Source organism: Triturus cristatus, chromosome 10 (genome assembly GCF_964204655.1).
Source record: "Triturus cristatus chromosome 10, aTriCri1.1, whole genome shotgun sequence".
In the NCBI taxonomy this organism is placed as follows: Eukaryota; Metazoa; Chordata; class Amphibia; order Caudata; family Salamandridae; genus Triturus; species Triturus cristatus.
The window spans coordinates 1,114,924,126-1,114,943,249 of record NC_140593.1 but is presented as its reverse complement, the minus strand read 5'-3'; the positions used below and the strand labels follow the sequence as shown (position 1 = coordinate 1,114,943,249).

Here is a 19,124-nt window from a genome sequence, read left to right as displayed (position 1 = left end):
TTTGAATGTTTTACATGTGCTTATGCGTGACAATTCGTTACCTAACGTGTGCCACTTTGAGTGACACTTTAGTGCGAGTAGGGTACAGCAGTTATGTCCATGCAATTAGAAACTCATGAAAATTAGAACTTTTCTTGCCACTTCAGTGGTATTTATAAAGTAGCACTAAACATGATCATCTTGAAAATATTTGTGATCTACAATAAACAGCATGCAATGAATTTGGTAACAAGACTTTACTAAAGTTGTGAAGATTTCTGCCTGATTACAGTCAATTGAATAGAAGTAGCAGACTTAATCCAGCCATATGTTTCGGCCCGTAATGTAGAGCAGAGCTTTAGAAACTGTTTGTCTCTGTTCATATTAATAAGAAATGAGCTCGCATGCAGCTTGGCAGACCTAAACAAGCAGATGGTCGGGCACATAAAGACTTTATTGGAGCAGGTGTAAGGCGCAGCAACATTGTAAGGTAAAGAGCCAGTTCACCATTGGGAAAAGGGAGACAAATGCAAAGTGCTCAGTCTTGGCTAAAAGCTGGGAATGACCAAGGGTGACCAAGGGTGTCAATTACACAATCATGTGTGACTCACTTATTACAGTGCAAGTAGTTTTATACTCAGTTGCTCCTGCTTCCTTATCCACATAATAGGACCATAGGACTTTTTCAATAAAGCTGCCAGAAATAGCAGCTGCCACATCATTAGGAGTGGTACCTTCTGCAAGTACTATTTTTTTTAAAGATGACAATATATTGAATTCTGGAACTTGTAGTTTCGCATTTAGCATGGATTACTGAGCGAGTGTTTAAATGTTTATTACTTTTGTTTTTAGCTATGGCCCATATTGACAGGTGCCCAGATGCCACACGATGGCATTTTGGCCCCAGAAATTGTTGTGAAAGCTGCAGCAGACAATCTTGAGAATTATACTGTATGTCCCCCAGGGTTACAGCAGCTGTAGCCCTCAGAGTCAAACTGACAGCTCTTGTCCTTCCACCTCCCTCCCACCTTTCTATTTTGCTCGCCTTCTAGCCCCATCCTCTTTTTATCAGTCTCTCCCTCATTCTTCACCTATTTTTCTGTCCATCTCTCCCTTGTACTTCATCTGTCTCTCTCCCTCTACCCCCTCTCTTTATCTTTATCTATGGTTTTCATCCTCTTGCTCTTTCCTTCCATCTCACTTCATTCATCTTCTATGCTCTATATTTCTCCCTTTTCTCCTTTCTAACTATTTTCCTCTCCTGCAGTTCACCCTCCCTCCCCATCTATTTCCTTATAACCTTCTCTCTGTTCTCGCCTCTCCATTCCACTCCATTGTTTTAGCAGTCTTAACCTGACAACTGATCCACAGGTTGGTGTTCAGCCTCACACTGGTGAGAAAAGAGATGGCAGGAAGCAGGGAAAGCCTTCCACGAGTTGCTTGTAGTTGTGGTGGTGTTGGCATGCAACCCAGCTTGTGTTGTCTTTGGAGAATTCAGGGCCTTGGATGCTGCGGGTAACATCACCAGAATCAGGCACCCAGATTTGTAGCCTAGAGGTCATGCTGGCTATCATAGGCTTAGGGTCCTGGGTTTCCCCACGCTCAACCTAGGTGCTTTCTGTGCCAAGCAGCATCTCCCTGCCCTAGCAAGGTCATGTAGAACTCCATCCACTGTGGTTTGGCTGCTTCCAGCCCTGCCCGACAACCACAAAACAGTTAGGGCACTGACAAGCCTTCTAGTGATCTGTTTACATTGCAGTGACAGACTCAATAATCTCACTGGGTCCAGGCAATTGCAATCACAGCCAGTGGGGGGAGGGAGGTCACTTAATTACCTCCTCGTTAGTCTTCCTCGCCACATGACTTACACAGTGAGCTTCAGCTCCACACCAGAACCCTCCAAAGCAAAAGAGTCAGCATCCCATGTCTCCCATCCCTTCCCAATATGGCCGACCCATTACACCCATGACCCCTATAAGAGGCGGGCCGGCCCAACCCATCAGCCTGTTTTTTTTGTTCTGCACTCGTCTCTCCAGAGCGCGTCAGGTAAGTGGTGCCTGCTGTAGCAGGGACGTGGGTCCCGAATTGGAGGTCCTGCTCTAGCGGACCCTAGGGCTTGGACTCTGTTTGTCCCCCCTGCTTTTGGCCCCCGGTATGTTTGGGGCTTTTTGTTGTAATTCGCCTTCTAACTGGTTAGGCTCTGCTTTAGCGGGCTGTGGGTTTGACGGGGGCGGACTTTTTGTTTGTCTTCTCTCCAGTGTGGGGGCTCGCTGTGTCGCTCCCCCCTCCTGGAGGCATATTCACGGACTTGCATCAACGTTTGCTTCGCCGCCGCCTTTTCTTGTCTGGTAATAGGCGGGCGGCAGCGGTGCGGTGAGGTCCGTGGGTTTTTTTCTCCCGCCGGTCTCTGACTCGGAAGGGGGGGAAGGAAGGGCTTTGCTTTCTGTTTCCGTTTCGCCTCCCGCTTCGGCGCGGGGGCTGGTAACGGTTCTGCTTTCAGCCCGAGTCTCAGTGCCTGCCGCCGCCCGCCTTCCCGTTCAGGTGCCGTGGCGGGTGGCGGCTGGGGGGGCCTGTTTACCTGAGGTCTCCGGTTTCAGGGGCATCTCGGCGGCATCTCTATTCGGGTTGGTTTCACCTTTTTGCTGCTTCCTCCCGCTTTCCCGTCCAGGTACCGTGTCGGGTGGGGGCTGGGGGGCCTGGCTTACGGTTTGGGGTTCGAGTCTGGGTGTTCCACTCATGTTACGTACCTGGTGCTTTGTACAGCGCTCTGATGCCATTCGGTGTCGGTCTCGGCGTGGTTTCGGCATTTCGCTTTCTCCCCATGCCGTTGAGGTTACGGGGCTCCGTGTCTGCGTTGCTCCCTGGCGCTGTTGGTTGTTTCCCGCTCTGGGCCGGCTCGTTGTCCCGGGGGCGGGGTTTGGTTTGGCTCTCCCTGGTCCCACTCCTTCTTCTCTGCCCGCTTGAAGGTCGGGGGGGTTGCTGGTGTCCATCCTGGAGCTGTTGCTCATTGGTGCGTCCTGTGCCTGTGGTTGGTACGGATCTCTCGGGACTAGGGTTCGGGTCACGCTTCTGCTTCCCAGTGTCGTACGTTTGCTGCTTTTCTTACTCTTCTTTTCTGCCAGGAGCTATTGCTCAAGGTGCTATAGCTCAATGGTACGTCTTGTGCCTATGGTTGTAAAGGGTCTTACAGGACAAGGGTTCATGTCCCTGCAAACGCTGTCAAAGTGTCATATGGTGGCAAAAATTTCAAACTCATCTTTAATGTGCCTCTGGTTTTCCTGGCTCTCCCGGGACAGTGGTTCGAGTCCCGCACACGCTGTCGCAGTGTCATGAGTTGGCTAACATTTCAGTCTCTTCTTTTATGGTGGGGTTTGATGTGTGCTGACCACACTTACTGCTCTGAGACGCCGGGCGTCTCGCTTTTTGGCCTTCTGTGGTTGTGGATTTGTTGCCTTTGTTTTGTCCTACATCTGGAGCTTCTCGGTTTCCATGGCTTTGCTTCACCTTGCCGGTACGCGTGTTCTGTCCCGGTGGTTGGGGGTGTTGGCTGGGTGCTTAACTCTTCCTCCTCCGGTTCTGTTTTACCCTCTCTTGGCTCCTGTGCCACGCGGGACTTGTCTCCCCGTTGGGTGCGTTTCTGTGTGCCGTTGGCCTGGTGGCTTGGTGGTCTGTTGCGTCCGCTTCAGGCTCCTGTGTTTATCCTCTTGATCTGTCTCTGTCGCTAGGGCTATGTGGGGGTGGGAGGCGACGCCCGCCTTCCCTTCGGGTGCGGGCGGTGGTGGTTGTATGCGATTGTCTTTATACTCCGCTGTCGTCCTTCCGGGCAGTGTGTTGCCTTCCTTCTCCTCCCACTCCTGCTGCTCTGCCTCGGTTGGTTCGGGGATCCCGGGTGGAGGCCCTGCTATGTCGGGCTCGCTTGCTGGTTCCCCCTCCTTCTGGCCCTTGCGGCCCTGCCCAGCGCTCCCCCCTCCCCGCCGCCTTGTGCTTGATGCCCTGCTTTAGCGGGCTCTGGGGTTTGGGTTTTGGCGTTTGGCTGCCCCTCTCGGTGGGGGCGGCTGTGGGCTTCTCTGTTTTCTTTTCCGACTGTTGCGCCTGTGGCTGTGAGGGTCCCTCGGCCCCCTCTGTTGTGAGTGTATTGTTGGGGCGCGGGGCTCGGTTGGCTTTCGGCTTGCCGCCAGTGTCCGCTCTTTACCCCCGGTTCTTATGTTCTGTGGGCTACTGTTCCCGCGGTTGTTGTGCGGGGTCTGTCCTTGTCGGTTGTTGGTTGGCCGTCGTCCGGGATTTTCCTGGGGCTGTGGGGCCTGCAGCCTTGACGCCCTGATTGCGCCTGCCTAGTCTGCTTTCAGCGGTTGAGCTGGGTCGGGCCTGGTTGGTGCCCGGAAGGGGGCCCGCCTGGGACTTCCGGGTGTTGTGGGCTATGGGGTCCTTCTTGGCCTTGCCCTGTCCTATCCGGGTCTGCGGCTTTGCCGCTCCCTCCTCATCCTGCTTCCTGTCTCGGCGGGTGGCTCTTGCACCCCTTATCCTGTCGGCTTCTTGCGTTCGCCGTGCTTCTCCTTGCCCCCTGGGAGTTGGGATCTTTGTTGTGGCCCTTCTGTTCAGACCTGATTGGTCGGGCCAGGGGTTCGGCGCCCGCCGCTGATGGGGTGGGCGTTCTATCCTTTTCTGCTGGGTCGATTTTGGCGGTCTCGCGTGTCCTTCTCTGGTCGGCTCCTGTCGTGGGGTTTGCTTTGCTCCCCTGGTTTTTCCTGTTGGGGTTGTCTGACTTGGTTGGGGCCTTCCTCGTGTCATGTTGTGGGTGCTTGCTTCGGCAGCACGTATACTCAGTCTGGTGCGTTTCAGGGATGATTTGCATGGTCCCTGCGCACGGATTACGCGCACTTTCGTGTAGCGTTCCTTGCAGTCTTGTTGCCTGGCTGTTTTTCTCCTTCCAGTTGACTCTGGTCCTTCCTTGGTTCGGTTTGCTCCGGGCCCTTCCCGCTTCTGTCCTGGTGCGGCTGGGCGGTTCGGGTTCTGATGGCTCTATGGACTGATGCGTCTCCTGCGGGGGCTTATGTTCCTCCTCTTGGTCACGGGTTCTGTTCCTGTTGAGTCCACTCTGCCTTTCATCCATTTGTGGTTGTTAAATTGGTGGCCATTTAGTTGGATGGCGACAAACATATGCTTTTCGTCTCTACTATACCCGTTTTGGTTGACATGAGCTTTACTGTTCTGTGCTGGGTCTGTGGCTGGGGTTTTCCCCTGCCTTGCTGGCCCTGCCTCGTGCTCCCGGGTGTTTGCTGGGTTCGCCCCTGTTTGTGGCTGCCTGTGTGGCGGTGTTCTTCTGGGTCCCTTTGGTGCTGTTGGCTCCTTTTGGGTCTTCGCCCTTCTCGTTCCTTCTTCTGCCGGAGTTGCTGGAACTTGTGGGCTGGGCTTTTTGGCCCTGTTGGTGGTGCTCGCTTTGGCCTGCCCCTGATGGTTTTTTTTTTTCACTTGCGAGTTTTTGTTTCCGGAAGTGCTGTTGGGTGTCCGGGGGTCCTGGTGCCTCCGGTTCTCTGCTCCCTGGCCTGTGCGTTTCCGGTGTGGCTTGTGTCCTCGTCTTTTGTCCCTGGGTTTGGGGTTCCGGGGCCTGTTAGGTCTGGTGGCTCTCTGGGGGTCTTGACGTGGCTCGGGTTCGGTTTTCGCCCTGCCCTTCTGTCCTTCTCGCCTTTGGTGGGTGCTCGCTTTGACTGCTCGCTTGGTCCCTGTGAGGGGCGGGCTCGGTCCGTGGCGTTGCCTCTCCCTGCCTTCTGTGCGTGGGTGGTCTTGTGGGTTCTCCGCTTTCTGCGGTGGCCTGGTTGAGTTCCCTTAGTGGCCGGGTCTCTTCGGTGTCGTTTCCGTCGCCTTCCCGGGTCTTTTTGTTCCCTTGTTCCTGCCTGGGTTCTCTCCTTGGGGTCGTGGTCCCTTCCAGGGGGTCCTTTGGGTGACTGGGGTTCTGTTTCTCTTCTGCGCCCCTTTTCCTTTCTTGCGGCTCTTGCCAGTTTGCTTACGTCTGGTTCCGCTGCCCCGTTCCTCTGGTGGATTCGGCTCTCTCGCGGATGGTGTTCTCCCTTGCGGGGTTGCTGTGTTTGTCAGACTGCGTATCCCTTTCTGCTGTGCCTTTTTTGTTGGGTCACGGTGGTGGGGTTGCCCTCTGTTCCTTCGGTTTCCCTTTTTTTTGGGGGGGGGTTTTGTTGCCTTCTTTCCGGATGTCCGTTGGCCGGTCCTGGTGTGTTTGGTCCGGCTTGCTCTCTGGGCACTGTTTTCTGTGGCCTTTGGCTCCGTGCGGTCTGGTCCGGAGCCTTTCTCTGTTCCCCTTTGGCCTTTGCTTGCGGCTGGTTCCTGCCGGCGCTTCGTGTCTCTGGGGTCTGGGTTTTTGTCCTTCACGGTGTCTTTCGGTCCCGGGCTGGTTCTTCCTGCTCGTGGTTGCCTCTCCCCCTGGGTGGTCCTTCCGCTCGTTCTGGCCTGTTGGGTTTTGCCCTTGTCCATGGGCGTTCCCTTCTGGTCTGTTGGTTTCTTGTGAGTTTCCATGATGCCGTTTGGCTTTGGTATGTGCTCACTGTGTAAGTCATGTGGCGAGGAAGACTAACGAGGAGGTAATGCCCCGATTACTTACCGGTAATCTTCATTACTCCGAGTATAGTCTTCCTCGCCACATGAGTTCCCATCCCTCCCTCCCTGTCTGGCTATCGGCTTCATGTTTGTGCTTGGTAGTTTCAGGCTGATGGGTTGGGCCGGCCCGCCTCTTATAGGGGTCATGGGTGTAATGGGTCGGCCATATTGGGAAGGGATGGGAGGCATGGGATGCTGACTCTTTTGCTTTGGAGGGTTCTGGTGTGGAGCTGAAGCTCACTGTGTAAGTCATGTGGCGAGGAAGACTATACTCGGAGTAATGAAGATTACCGGTAAGTAATCGGGGCATTCACCAGAACTCTTCCACTGGTTGTGGTCTCTGTAAGAGACAGAGGTGAACGGATAACACGGAGGGCGCAAAACGCTCCCCTGCACGCCACGTGGGACTAAAGATGAGCCAGACTGGAGCTTTGCAGTTGCATGGTGCACCAGAGCTTTATTCTAATTAGCTACAGTTACCTTCAGATCCATCAATCACTTTCAATGGAGTGTGCGGTCTTCCCATTGAGGACAAATAGCAGCCCAGCACTAGGAGACATGATATAGCTTAATTTAAGGAGGCATGATAAATTCTTGCACTTGCGGTAATGCAGTAAATTACCTTAAAATGCATTACTTTCACCACAGATATGTGACACTTGGAAGAGCTGAAGGCTTCCAATTTAGTAAGTCATCCTTGAAACCTGTCTTGTATTTTATTTTAATTTATTGTATTGTATTATATTTACTTAGAGCAGTAGTCTACAACATTTTTTGTTATGAAAGATACTTATGTTCATTGGAAAACATCCCAAACTCCTAATGTTATTAGAGTTTTAATAGTGCCTCCATCAGACAAGATCACATTAATGGCCATTGTATGCAAGATTACTAGCAGCGATCACCTCAGTGCATCATGCAGGGTTGTATGCAGTAATATAAAAAGATTTTTCAATGTGTGAAGCCTCTGAATGGACAATAGGTAACAGCCATATTTGTAATACTTCTGGCCTCGAGGTTATAATAATAGTAATAAGTCTCTCACCGCATAACGTAGCGCTCTAATAACAACTTAAATATTTTTGCGGAGTTCACCCATTTTAAGTTCTGAAAATGTACTCATTTTCATTTCAAATAAACACTCCCAATTTTTGTGTGTATATATATATATATATATATATATATATATATATATATATATATATATAACCTACTGGCGGTCGCCAGTAGGTAGTTATAGTTAGGACCCTGTTTCCATAGGAAATCCGCAACATTCTATTTGGAATAACTTTGGCGCCGGTCGATGAATCCTCGCGAAATTTTCAAAATAGGTGGGGCGCTACGCTACGCTCCTACCCTGAAAGTCTCGGGGGGATTCGTCAAGCGGGGGCTGAGAAAAAAGGGGGGTCCCAAAACGCGTTTTTCCCATGCATTTTTCCATAGGACCTTTAGACACAGCTACAGCCCGAACGGCTGAACAGAGTTACTTGAAATTTGGCAGAGAGGTAGTCCTCAGGTCAAGGAAGTGCCTTTTGTAGGTCTGGTGTAAATCTGTTCAGTAGTTCCTGAGAAAATAGCATTTAAATCAATATATATATATCAGTGGCAGCTTACGGTGCGCTTACCGTGCGCTTACGGTAAGCTTACCGTACGCGTACGGTGATGAGCGCGATTCTGATTGGCTGTTAGATCTTAGTAAACATTCGAATCGGTCGAAACCAGGAAGCGGCGGCCGCCATTTTGTGTGTTTCACACAGAAAAAAAAGGGTGATATCTTGAAAAGGGGGCAAGGAAGAGACTTACAGACCCCCTAACATTTGAAAGGGGATCAAAGAAGGAGAGAAAAGTACAAAAAAAACATTTATTAATTTAAAAAAAAAATCACGGGGTACGCGTACGGTAAGCTTACCGTACGCGTACGGTAGAAAAATAAATAAATAAATAAAATTCAGATTTAAGTGTTTAGATATTAGGGGGCTCTAAAAAGAGCCGTTGTGTTTCTGAAGTAATTTGATTTTTTTAGTGGTACCTACAAGTAAGTACCGACGCAGAGTCTAAGGTTCAAGAGGAAGACTCTGTTCCCTTCATCAGTGAAGTGTACACCATCTCCTCTATAAATGTCTTGCATGTCATAACGCAAGTTGTTGTGGTAAATGGAACCCATACCATAGTCTCGGAGGAAAGCAGAAACAGATTTGTTGACGTGCTTTCTTGCTTTGTCAATCTGCGGACAAAATTGATTGGACCAGTTCCATTTTTGCCTTTGGCATATGTTAGAATACACAAAGGCAGTTTTAGGGAAAAGTGAAAACAGTTGTGCAAAGGTCTCCTTCATAAGCATTTCCAGACCTACCCCAGTAAAAGTGCCTAGGTTATTGCCACCACAGTGCACTATTATGAGGTCAGGGTGTTGGATTTGCATGAAGGATTTCACCAATGGCATCAATTGGTGCCACTTTAACCCTCTCTGACCAATCCATTTAATGTCTACATTTGGCAAAGCAAGGTCTCTCACCATACCTCTTTTTTCTGCATACTTTTCACTCCAGAAGACATAGCTGTGCCCTACAATCCACACTGTGAACATCTTCAAAGGAGATCTGGATGCACTCAGGAGGTGTCTTTCAGTAGAATGGGAAAAAGAAATGAAAGACAGTTTGGAAATGGAGGCATACATATTTTTTAAAAATAAAAAGAACTGATTGGCTGTTTGATACCATTCTACAATAAAAGCTAGGCTGTACGTGTCAATTTATAGAAGCATGTTTTGTATTGGTACAGAAAAATGTGTTACCAAAGAACAGTACTATGGATTTGCTGTTAGGTTTGAAAAGTCAAGCACTCCTGCTCTTTGGAAATGAAACATTGTGTGGTGAACTTCTGACCTAACTCTACACAGCAGTGTTCCATGAGCTGTTGCTATGGTAGCAGGCAGAAGTCAAGTTGGGGGAAGGGTACTAGGCAGAAGTCAAGTTGGGGGAAGGGTACTTTGGGAAAAGGGTTGGTTTTCAACCAATAGAAATGTGTGATTACATTTGAAAAAAAGGGGGTAAGCACTGAGATTTGAAACTAACATGTATATGTGTGGAAAAAGAGAGGGAAACATTGCCATTATCTGGTTCTGGTGAGAGGAGAGAGGTGTACAGAGCAGAGATCCTGGCTCTGATAATCTGCTGTTTGAGTGCCACATTTCTTTCACAACTAACTAATTTTAAAGGTGAGTTAAGAGTTTGAGAGGGGATGTATATGGTAAATTAAGAAATGAATAATAGAATTGGGATTCCTTTTGTTGAAGTTGTGTTTATCATTTTGTGTTTTGGGAGAAATTTAAATGTGAGGAACATGTAAAATAATATGGACTATGTTTTCACCATAAATTAAGATGTACTGGTATAAATGAGGAATACTTTTAGGGTTTGAGGTTCCAGTCAGTGATGCAAATACATTCAGCATCACTAAGGCTGGTTGCCCTTGCTGGAGTGTAGTCAGTCACCCAGGTTACACATGTTTCTGGTCTGAAAAAGCTGTTTGGACATGTGCTTTTTTAAGAATCTGAAAAGTGGATTTGAAATGTGTCAGACTGTAAAAGTACTTATCACTTGCAAAAAAAAAGAGTAGTAAGTGTGCTTTCAAATTGGCAAAGAAATTTCGTTTTCTGACTAATATGAAAACATGACTCTGTGTGCAAAGAGGAATTATAGATAGAGATTTTTTGCGTATTGCTCTGGTGATTTTACATTTGCATTAGATGGAAAGGGGGAGCTATTTTTTTCTGCAGAAGCAGACTCTTAGCACACACCCAGCTGCTTATCCTGTGGAATCATGCACAGTATTCACAACCGAGTGGGGTTTGAGGTTGCAGTCAGTAATGCAAATACATTCAGCATCACTAAGGCAGGTTGCCCTTGCTAGAGTGTAGTCAGTCACCCAGGTTACACATGTTTCTGGTCTGACAAAGCTGTTTGGACATGTGCTTTTTTAAGAATCTGAAAAGTGGATTTGAAATGTGTCAGACTGTAAAAGTACTTATCACTTGCAAAAAAAAAGAGTAGTAAGTGTGCTTTCAAATTGGCAAAGAAATTTCGTTTTCTGACTAATATGAAAACATGACTCTGTGTGCAAAGAGGAATTATAGATAGAGATTTATTGCGTATTGCTCTGGTGATTTTACATTTGCATTAGATGGAAAGGGGGAGCTATTTTTTTCTGCAGAAGCAGACTCTTAGCACACCGCCAGCTGCTTATCCTGTTGAATCATGCACAGTATTCACAACCGAGTGGGGTTAGAGGTTGCAGTCAGTAATGCAAATCCATTCAGCATCACTAAGGCTGGTTGCCCTTGCTGGAGTGTAGTCAGTCACCCAGGTTACACATGTTGCTGGTCTCAAAAAGCTGTTTGGACATGTGCTTTTTTAAGAATCTGAAAAGTGGATTCAAAATGTGTCAGACTGTAAAAGTACTTATCACTTGCCAAAAAAAAGAGTAGTAAGTGTGCTTTCAAATTGGCAAAGAAATTTCGTTTCCTTCCTTATTTTCAAACCATGACTCTGTGTGCAAAGAGGAATTACAGACAGAGATTTATTGCGTATTGCTCTGGTGATTTTACATTTGCATTAGATGGAAAGGGGGAGCTATTTTTTTCTGCAGAAGCAGACTCTTAGCACACAGCCAGCTGCTTATCCTGTGGAATCATGCACAGTATTCACAACCGAGTGGGGTTTGAGGTTGCAGTCAGTAATGCAAATACATTCAGCATCACTAAGGCTGGTTGCCTTTGCTGGAGTGTAGTCAGTCACCCAGGTTACACATGTTGCTGGTCTCAAAAAGCTGTTTGGACATGTGCTTTTATAAGAATCTGAAAAGTGGATTCAAAATGTGTCAGACTGTAAAAGTACTTATCACTTGCAAAAAAAACAGTAGGAAGTGTGCTTTCCAATTAGCAAAGAAATTTCGTTTTCTGACTAATATGAAAACATGACTCTGTGTGCAAAGAGGAATTATAGACCGAGATTTATTGCGTATTACTCTGGTAATTTTACATTTGCATTAGATGGAAAGGGGGAGCTATTTTTTCTGCAGAAGTAGACTCTTCACACACACCCAGCTGCTTATCCTGTGAAATCATGCACAGTATTCACAACTGAGTGGGGTTTGAGGTTGCAGTCAGTAATGCAAATACATTCAGCATCACTAAGGCTGGTTGCCCTTGCTGGAGTGTAGTCAGTCACCCAGGTTACAGATGTTGCTGGTCTCAAAAAGCAGTTTGGACATGTGCTTTTTTCAGAATCTGAAAAGTGGATTCAAAATGTGTCAGACTGTAAAAGTACTTATCACTTGCAAAAAAAGCAGTAGGAAGTGTGCTTTCCAATTGGCAAAGAAATTTCGTTTTCTGCTTAATTTCAAACCATGACTCTGTGTGCACACAGGAATTGTTTTTAGATATTTAATTTGTGAAGGTGTTATTTTGATTTTCACTTTTAGGAAAGGGGTACTTAGTATTTTAAGATTTGAAAAGATCATAAAAAATGTAGTAATATATTTAAATAAAATAAAGGAATTTTTTTTTAGTTTTTTTCAGGTATTGCTGAAGAGCAGTGAACAAAATTTAAGATGCCTACGAAATCCAGACTAAGGAAAAACCACAAAAAAAATCTATATTTGAAGACAACTGGAGGACCTAAGGTAGTTGAAGATGCTCATGTTGGGAAAAAGAGAAAGTATTCTGGTAAGCAGACAAAAGATTTTTTAAAGAACATCTTCAAAAAAAGGAAAAATGTACAAAATGTCTGTACTGGAAAGAATGTTTTAAATAGAAAAGAACAGGAAAAAATTGAGCATTTAGTTAATGCAAATATACCTTCAGAAACAATAAAGATTAAGTTAAACAGAAAAACAGCGTTTAAAGAGATACGTAGAAAAATTTTCAGAGAAGAGTTATGTCCAAGTTGATAAAGGATGTGAAGAAATATAAGCAAAAGGCTAAATTTTAAAAGAGAAAAAAAGAAATTGAAGCCATTGCAGCTAAGGCATTACAATTAAAAAGGAAACTATTCATTTTAATTTTGAATAGGATGCGTACATTAGATAAAATGGTTAATGTACTGAAATCACAAAGCAAAAGGAAAAGAGTAGTGAAAAGAACAAACTTTTGTAAAGTGTTTTTAGGAGAATGGATGCATAGTTCAAGTAGTGAACCTTTTTTTAATGAAGAGAGTTATTTTCAAAGTAATAGTTTGCTGCATGCAGTTGACACCAGAGGTCGTGCTTATGAAGTGAAAAATGGTTGTATAATGGAGAAGGAGAAAATGGTTCCAAGAGATGAGGTACAAGTGATGGCGGATGAGGCTATGGGGAGACGTCCTAAAGCCCCAGTGTACACTTGGAATTGTAGTAGTATTTGCACTGTGCGTCAGGAATCTATTGATAAATTTCGTGAGTTTCTAAGAGAATATAGTAAAAAAAGTGTAAAACAGAAGATTAAGGTGCTTCAAAGTCTAGATCCATGCAGAGTGAGAGAGAATACTGGTGTGCAGGGTCATTCTCTGGCTTGTCTATCTAGAAAAGTGTGTAAAAGTGTTTTTCATCATTTTAGGATGCTGGCTGTTCATCATACTGAAATGAGAAAGTTTGTGAGACGGTTGTATTTTGCTAAAAGTCCAGCAATAAAGTTAGATGAATTGAATAGGGCTCTGTTCCGTGGATCGGTATCAGATGTAGAGAAGGTTACTGATGAAATTCAGTTTTGTTACTTTGGTCCTGAACAAGACAGTGCAGAAAAGGACACAGTAAATGAGGAAGAAGTGGAAGAGAATGTAGAACCCTCTGTAAGTAAGACATTTAATGATCACATAACAAAATTTGCAATAATCTCTAATGAAAGACCAAATATTACTTGTATTTGTTGCCGCAGAACTCATTATAGAAAACAAACCAGGAATGTTGATCTCTACAGAAAAAGTGAAAATGAAGATAATTATAAGTGGAAGGATTTTGCCACATATATATTTCTTGAAAATTGTTTTGAATTGGGTGAAGATCAGGGTATTTGTAAATACTGTTACAACAAGTTAGAGGAAAATAGAATGCCGACCAGAGCTGTACATAATAATTTAGAATTGGATGCTATTCCTGCCGAACTTTCTGAATTAAATACTTATGAGTCTATACTTATTCAATGTGTTCATCCGTTCCAGACCATAGTACGTATGGAGCCCAAAACTGGTAAATTACCTCCTTCAGATTTACTGAGAGGTTTAAAAGGAAGAGTGGTGTATTTGCCCTTGGATTTGAAAAAAAATATGGAAACTATTGATGCAGATACTTTGGAAACTGAACCATTAGTTATTCTGGTTAATGGTGTACCTACAAAGAATAAGAAGATTTGGCAGGAGCTGGTAGATGTACGGAAAGTACAAAGAGCAAATTTGTATTTGAAAAGGAATAACAAATGGTATGAATCAATTTATATAGAAGAAGAAGAAGAAGATTTACAAGAAGACACAGAAACACCAACTGGACAAATTGAAAAAGTGGACAAGTCAAAGGAAGAAGAAATTTATGAACATTTTAGCATACATCCTCTTCATTCAAAAGAAGTTATGGGAGACAATATTGATCTGTTTCAGATGAAGAAAGCAAAAGGAACTCCCGTGAGTGTATGGGAGGAGAGCTTGGAAGCTCGATGTGTTCCCCAGCTGTTTCCTACAGGAAAAGGAGGACGATACGATGAACGACCAGAACAGATTCCAGCTTCTGAGTATCGAACTACAAGACTATATGCAGAAGATCCCAGATTTCGACAAAGTATTCCTTATTTGTTCCATCTTTTATTTGAAAGCGACTTGTCTGCATTATCATATGCAGAAAATCACATTTTAAAAAGTGGAGTACATTTACAAAATGTGTCTGCTAAGGATTTTATGGAGAAAGTGCAGCACCGAGATGATCATTTGGAAACACAACTGATCAATCTGATGGCTTGTCAGCGTGGGACAAATGAATATTGGTACCGACGCCATGGTGAATTAAAATGCATGTTATGGAATTTAGGAACACCAACATGGTTCCTTACCCTAAGCTGTGCTGAGTACGCTTGGGATGATTTACTGGATTTTCTACGAGAGGCAAATTCAAACATTAAAAACATCGAATACAAGACAGCTGGAGAACTGTGCTCATTGGATCCGGTTAATGTTTGCAGATATTTCAATCATAGATTTGAGGCTATGATGTCCTTCATCTGCAATAAAAAAAATCCACCTCTTGGAGAAGTAGAGGATTTCTTTTGGAGAAAAGAGTACCAGGCAAGAGGTGCTCCTCATATTCATATGCTGTTGTGGATCAAGGATGCCCCAAAGTTTGGAACAGATACTGATGAAGCAGTGTTATCTTTCATTGAAGAATATGCAACATGTGCTATACCAAAAAGCACAGAAGAGAAAAAGTTAAAGGAGCAAGTTTTACGTTTCCAAAGTCATCGGTGTGGAAAATACTGTCGACGGAAATACAAGAGCAAAGATAAATACTACACTAAATGTCGATTTGGATTTCCTAGACCTGTTCTTTCAAATGGAAGAGTAAACAGTTTTATGTCATCTGTGAGACATACTATTACAAGAAAATCACCTAAGAATACCTACAACCTTAAAAGAAAAGAAGAATCAAAAAATATAAATGACTACAACCCAGTCATTTTATCCATGTGGAATGCTAACATGGATATACAGTATGTAGCTGACAATTCCATTGCTGTTGCTCGATATGTAACGTCTTACATTACTAAATCTGAAAAAACTGAATTGAAAGAAATGTGGGAAGAGATTTCTCACGAGAAGACTGTCAGTAAGAAGCTGTACATTTTCAGTTTAAAGATGTTATCGCATCGAGAAATTGGATCCTACGAATGTTCAGATAGGTTATCTTCTGCAAGTCTCTACTCGAAATCAAGAAGAATAATTTGGGCAAGTTTAGGCCTTGCAGCAATGAGAAATCGGGTACTGAAATCTGTTGGAGAAATTGAATATTTGGCCGAGAATGACCCAGAAAGTACAGATATTTTGAAATCAAACATGTTGGACACATATTATCCCAAGAGAAGTCATCATCTGGAGAACATGTGTCTCTATGAAGTGCTGCAGAACTACATTTATTCACGGAAAGCCGCAGAAGACATCAACAATGGAAAATATAAAGTCATTGGTGAGGAAGGATGTTTGGTGAAGCAAACAAAAGGAAGCTTGATAAATCACAGGAAGCTGAGTTGCGACACTACTGACAAAAAGGAATTTTACTACTTGGCTCTTTTACAGCTGTTTAAACCATGGCGTACAGAAGATGAACTACTGGGAGAATTTCAAAGCTATGAAGATTCCTTTAATGCTTGCAAAGACAGCATACAATGCAGTACATTCACAACTTATGTGCAAATGTTAAATGAAGAAATTGAACAGGAAACTACAATTGCAGCTGAAGTAGCTAGAGACAGTTCTCAAGACAGCCAAAGTTCAGGAACACTCAGTCAAGATCCCCTAGGACAACCAATCGTTGAAAATGAAGCTGCAATAGCCATGAATGAAGTGGAAACGGCTATGAATCAAGTTCAAGAAGAATTTATAGACTTACCAAATTTGGAAAGACAACTGAATGAAGAGCAGCAACAAATTTATGAAGAGATCAGAATCAAAATTGATCACGGATTACTACATGAAAAAAAAGAGTGCTCATGCACATCATTTCATCCAATCAGGATGTATGTAAGCGGACAAGCTGGAACTGGAAAAAGTTTCTTAATAAAAGTCATCAGAAGCTACCTACAGCAAAAAACGGATTCTACTTTGTCTTGTGTGGTTACTGCTCCAACTGGGTTAGCAGCATATAACATAAAAGGAATCACCTTACATCGTTTGCTAATGTTACCAGTGGAGCATGAGAACAAAATACAATACCACAAGCTAACTGGAGAAGCATGCTTGGAAGTTTCAAGAGTATTGAAGAAGATGCAAGTTCTCATTATTGATGAGGTGAGCATGGTATCAAACGTAATGCTTGCCTTTGTGCATTTAAGAATGCAGCAAATTCTAAGGACAGACTATGACGTGTTATTTGGTGGAAAACATGTCATAGTTTTTGGGGATCTTCTACAGCTTACTCCAGTTAAAGGACAACCAGTGTTTAATACTGTGACACATGAAGACACAAAGAAGTCATTGGGAAGCATTGGTAATGCAAATATTTGGTCCTTCTTTGAGTACAAGGAACTTACTACTAATATGAGGCAAGCAAACGATGAAGAATATGGAAGTATTCTGAAAGATATCAGGATTGGACTACTGACTGAAGCTGGCACAAAAGCATTACAGAGTAGGTTGCTACATAATTTATTTCCAAAGGAAGAAATAGTTGCAGAGAAGATATACAAGAACATTGCAGAAAAGAAAAGTGTCATCTGCTTAATGCCAACTCTACGTGAATGCTCAATATTCAATGAGGAGCTTTTGAAATTGGAAAAAGGAAGATATCAGGAAATTGGAAGCAGTGGACAAAATTCAGGATGGAAGAATTACTATCACATTAACAGGCAAACTGAAAAATAAATTGGATTCACTAGAGAAGAACATTTCCAAAACTGCTGGATTAGAAAAAAATCTATATGTTTGCATGAACTGTAGAGTTTTTTTTAAGGAGAAATTTGGATGTTGAAAAAGGTTTAGTTAATGGAGCTATGGGAAGAGTTGTGGGTTTTATTAATTATCAGAAAAAAGATGGAATAGAATGTTTAAAAATAAAATTTGATCAAATAGAAGAAGTTATAGACATTTGTCGTTGTACAGTTAGTTTTATGCTTGTGAAAGACTTATATGTACAAAGGAAACAGTTTCCGTTTTCTCTAGCATATGCTGTAACTATTCACAAGTCTCAAGGATTGACTGTAGATTGTGCTTTTGTAAACATTGGTTCAACTGTGTTCAAAGAAGGTATGGCTTATGTAGCTTTGTCACGAGTGAAAACATTATCTGGTTTATTCATGATAGACTTTGATGATTCAAAAGTTAGTGCTGATGCAAATTGTGTAAAGGAGTATAATAGATTAAGAAGAACCTATGCTCCTCATTTAGGTCAGTATCCTGTGTTAGAGAAACGTGTAGTTTCTCGTAAAAGGAGAATTGAGAATATCTGTAATGAGGATGTAGAGAGGAGGAAAAAAAAGAGGAGTGATGTAATTGCAAATAAAAAGAAAAAGGAAAATGAAGAAGAGGTTGTAGGATGTCATTTTGAAAATAGCTCTGGTGTCAACTGCTACGCTAATGTAGTGCTGAATGTTGCATTTTATCTGGAAAGTTTGCAAGAGCAGATAATAGTAAATCAGAGAAAAAGATTCTGTTCTGAGTTGAGTCTCCTTTTTCAAAATCTGAGTAATGATAAAACTCAAATAGAAAGTGCTACTGAAATTAGAAAACTTTTAGATGTATGTTCAGGACGAACACAGTTTTCTCAAAATGTACAGCAAGACGCACAGGAATTCTTGATGTATTTTCTTCAGGTACTGGAAGAAGAAGGGGTTCCCATTGAAAATATGTTTGGTGTCTCTTATAAATGGGAACATAGTTGTGAAAACTGTTACAATACATGTGGCTCTAATGTTGATTCTGAAAGGTTTATTTATTTAACATTGCCAGACAGTAAAACAGTCACTTTTGCTAAATTAATTAAAGATGCTAATCATAGCATGGAATGCGGTGAGTGTAAATCTGACATGTTTTCAACGTTAATTTTAAAGGAATACGGACAGTATGTAATTTTAATGATGCAACGATGTAAAGCTGATGGTTCAAAATTGGATACTTTAATAAAGAAGTTTATAGGCCAGCAATTATCAATTTCAGGAAAAACTTTTGTAACAGTTGCAATAATTTTCCATGAAGGACCTACTGTTACTTCTGGACATTACACAGTTTATCTTAAATGTGAAAAAGGCTGGACACTGTGTAATGATTCCCAATTGATTTTCAAGCAACGTTTGCCTTTTGATTTAGCAAATTCCTATCTAATCTTCCTGAAGCCTAAATTTTAGAGAGACTTGGCAAGATCTGTACAAAACAATTTTACCATTTTATTGGATTAGCATTGGAATTTTCAAAAAAAAATTTTTTTTAAATTACCATTTGGCCTAATGGAAAGGTAACCAATTGTAATGTGGTCTTATTTAATTCCTAATGAATCTTTCGGAAACCAAAAATTTAGAGAAAATCGGTATTATCTGTACAATTTAAATTTTGGAATTTTATTGGATTACCATTGGAAATTTATCCCAAAAAGATTTTTTAAATTACTATTTGGCCATAAGGAAAAGTAACCAATTGTATTGTGGACTTATTTAATTATTAATTAATCTTTCGGAAACCAAAATGTTAGAGAGAATTGGTAACATCTGTACAAATTTAATTTTGGAATTTTATTAGATTACCATTGGAAATTTAATCAAAAAAGAATTTTTAAATTACTATTTGGCCTAAAGGAAATGTAACCAGATGTATTGTGGA

The 19,124-nt window shown here is 43.0% G+C and overlaps 1 non-coding gene across 1 annotated transcript; it reads left to right on the top strand.

The window, feature by feature from the left end:
• The first annotated feature begins 4,774 nt into the window (after positions 1–4,774).
• LOC146796662 (U6 spliceosomal RNA) lies at positions 4,775–4,881 on the top strand. The gene has a single exon (XR_014970185.1). It is a non-coding gene; the product is annotated as a U6 spliceosomal RNA (small nuclear RNA).
• Positions 4,882–19,124: the final 14,243 nt, after the last annotated feature.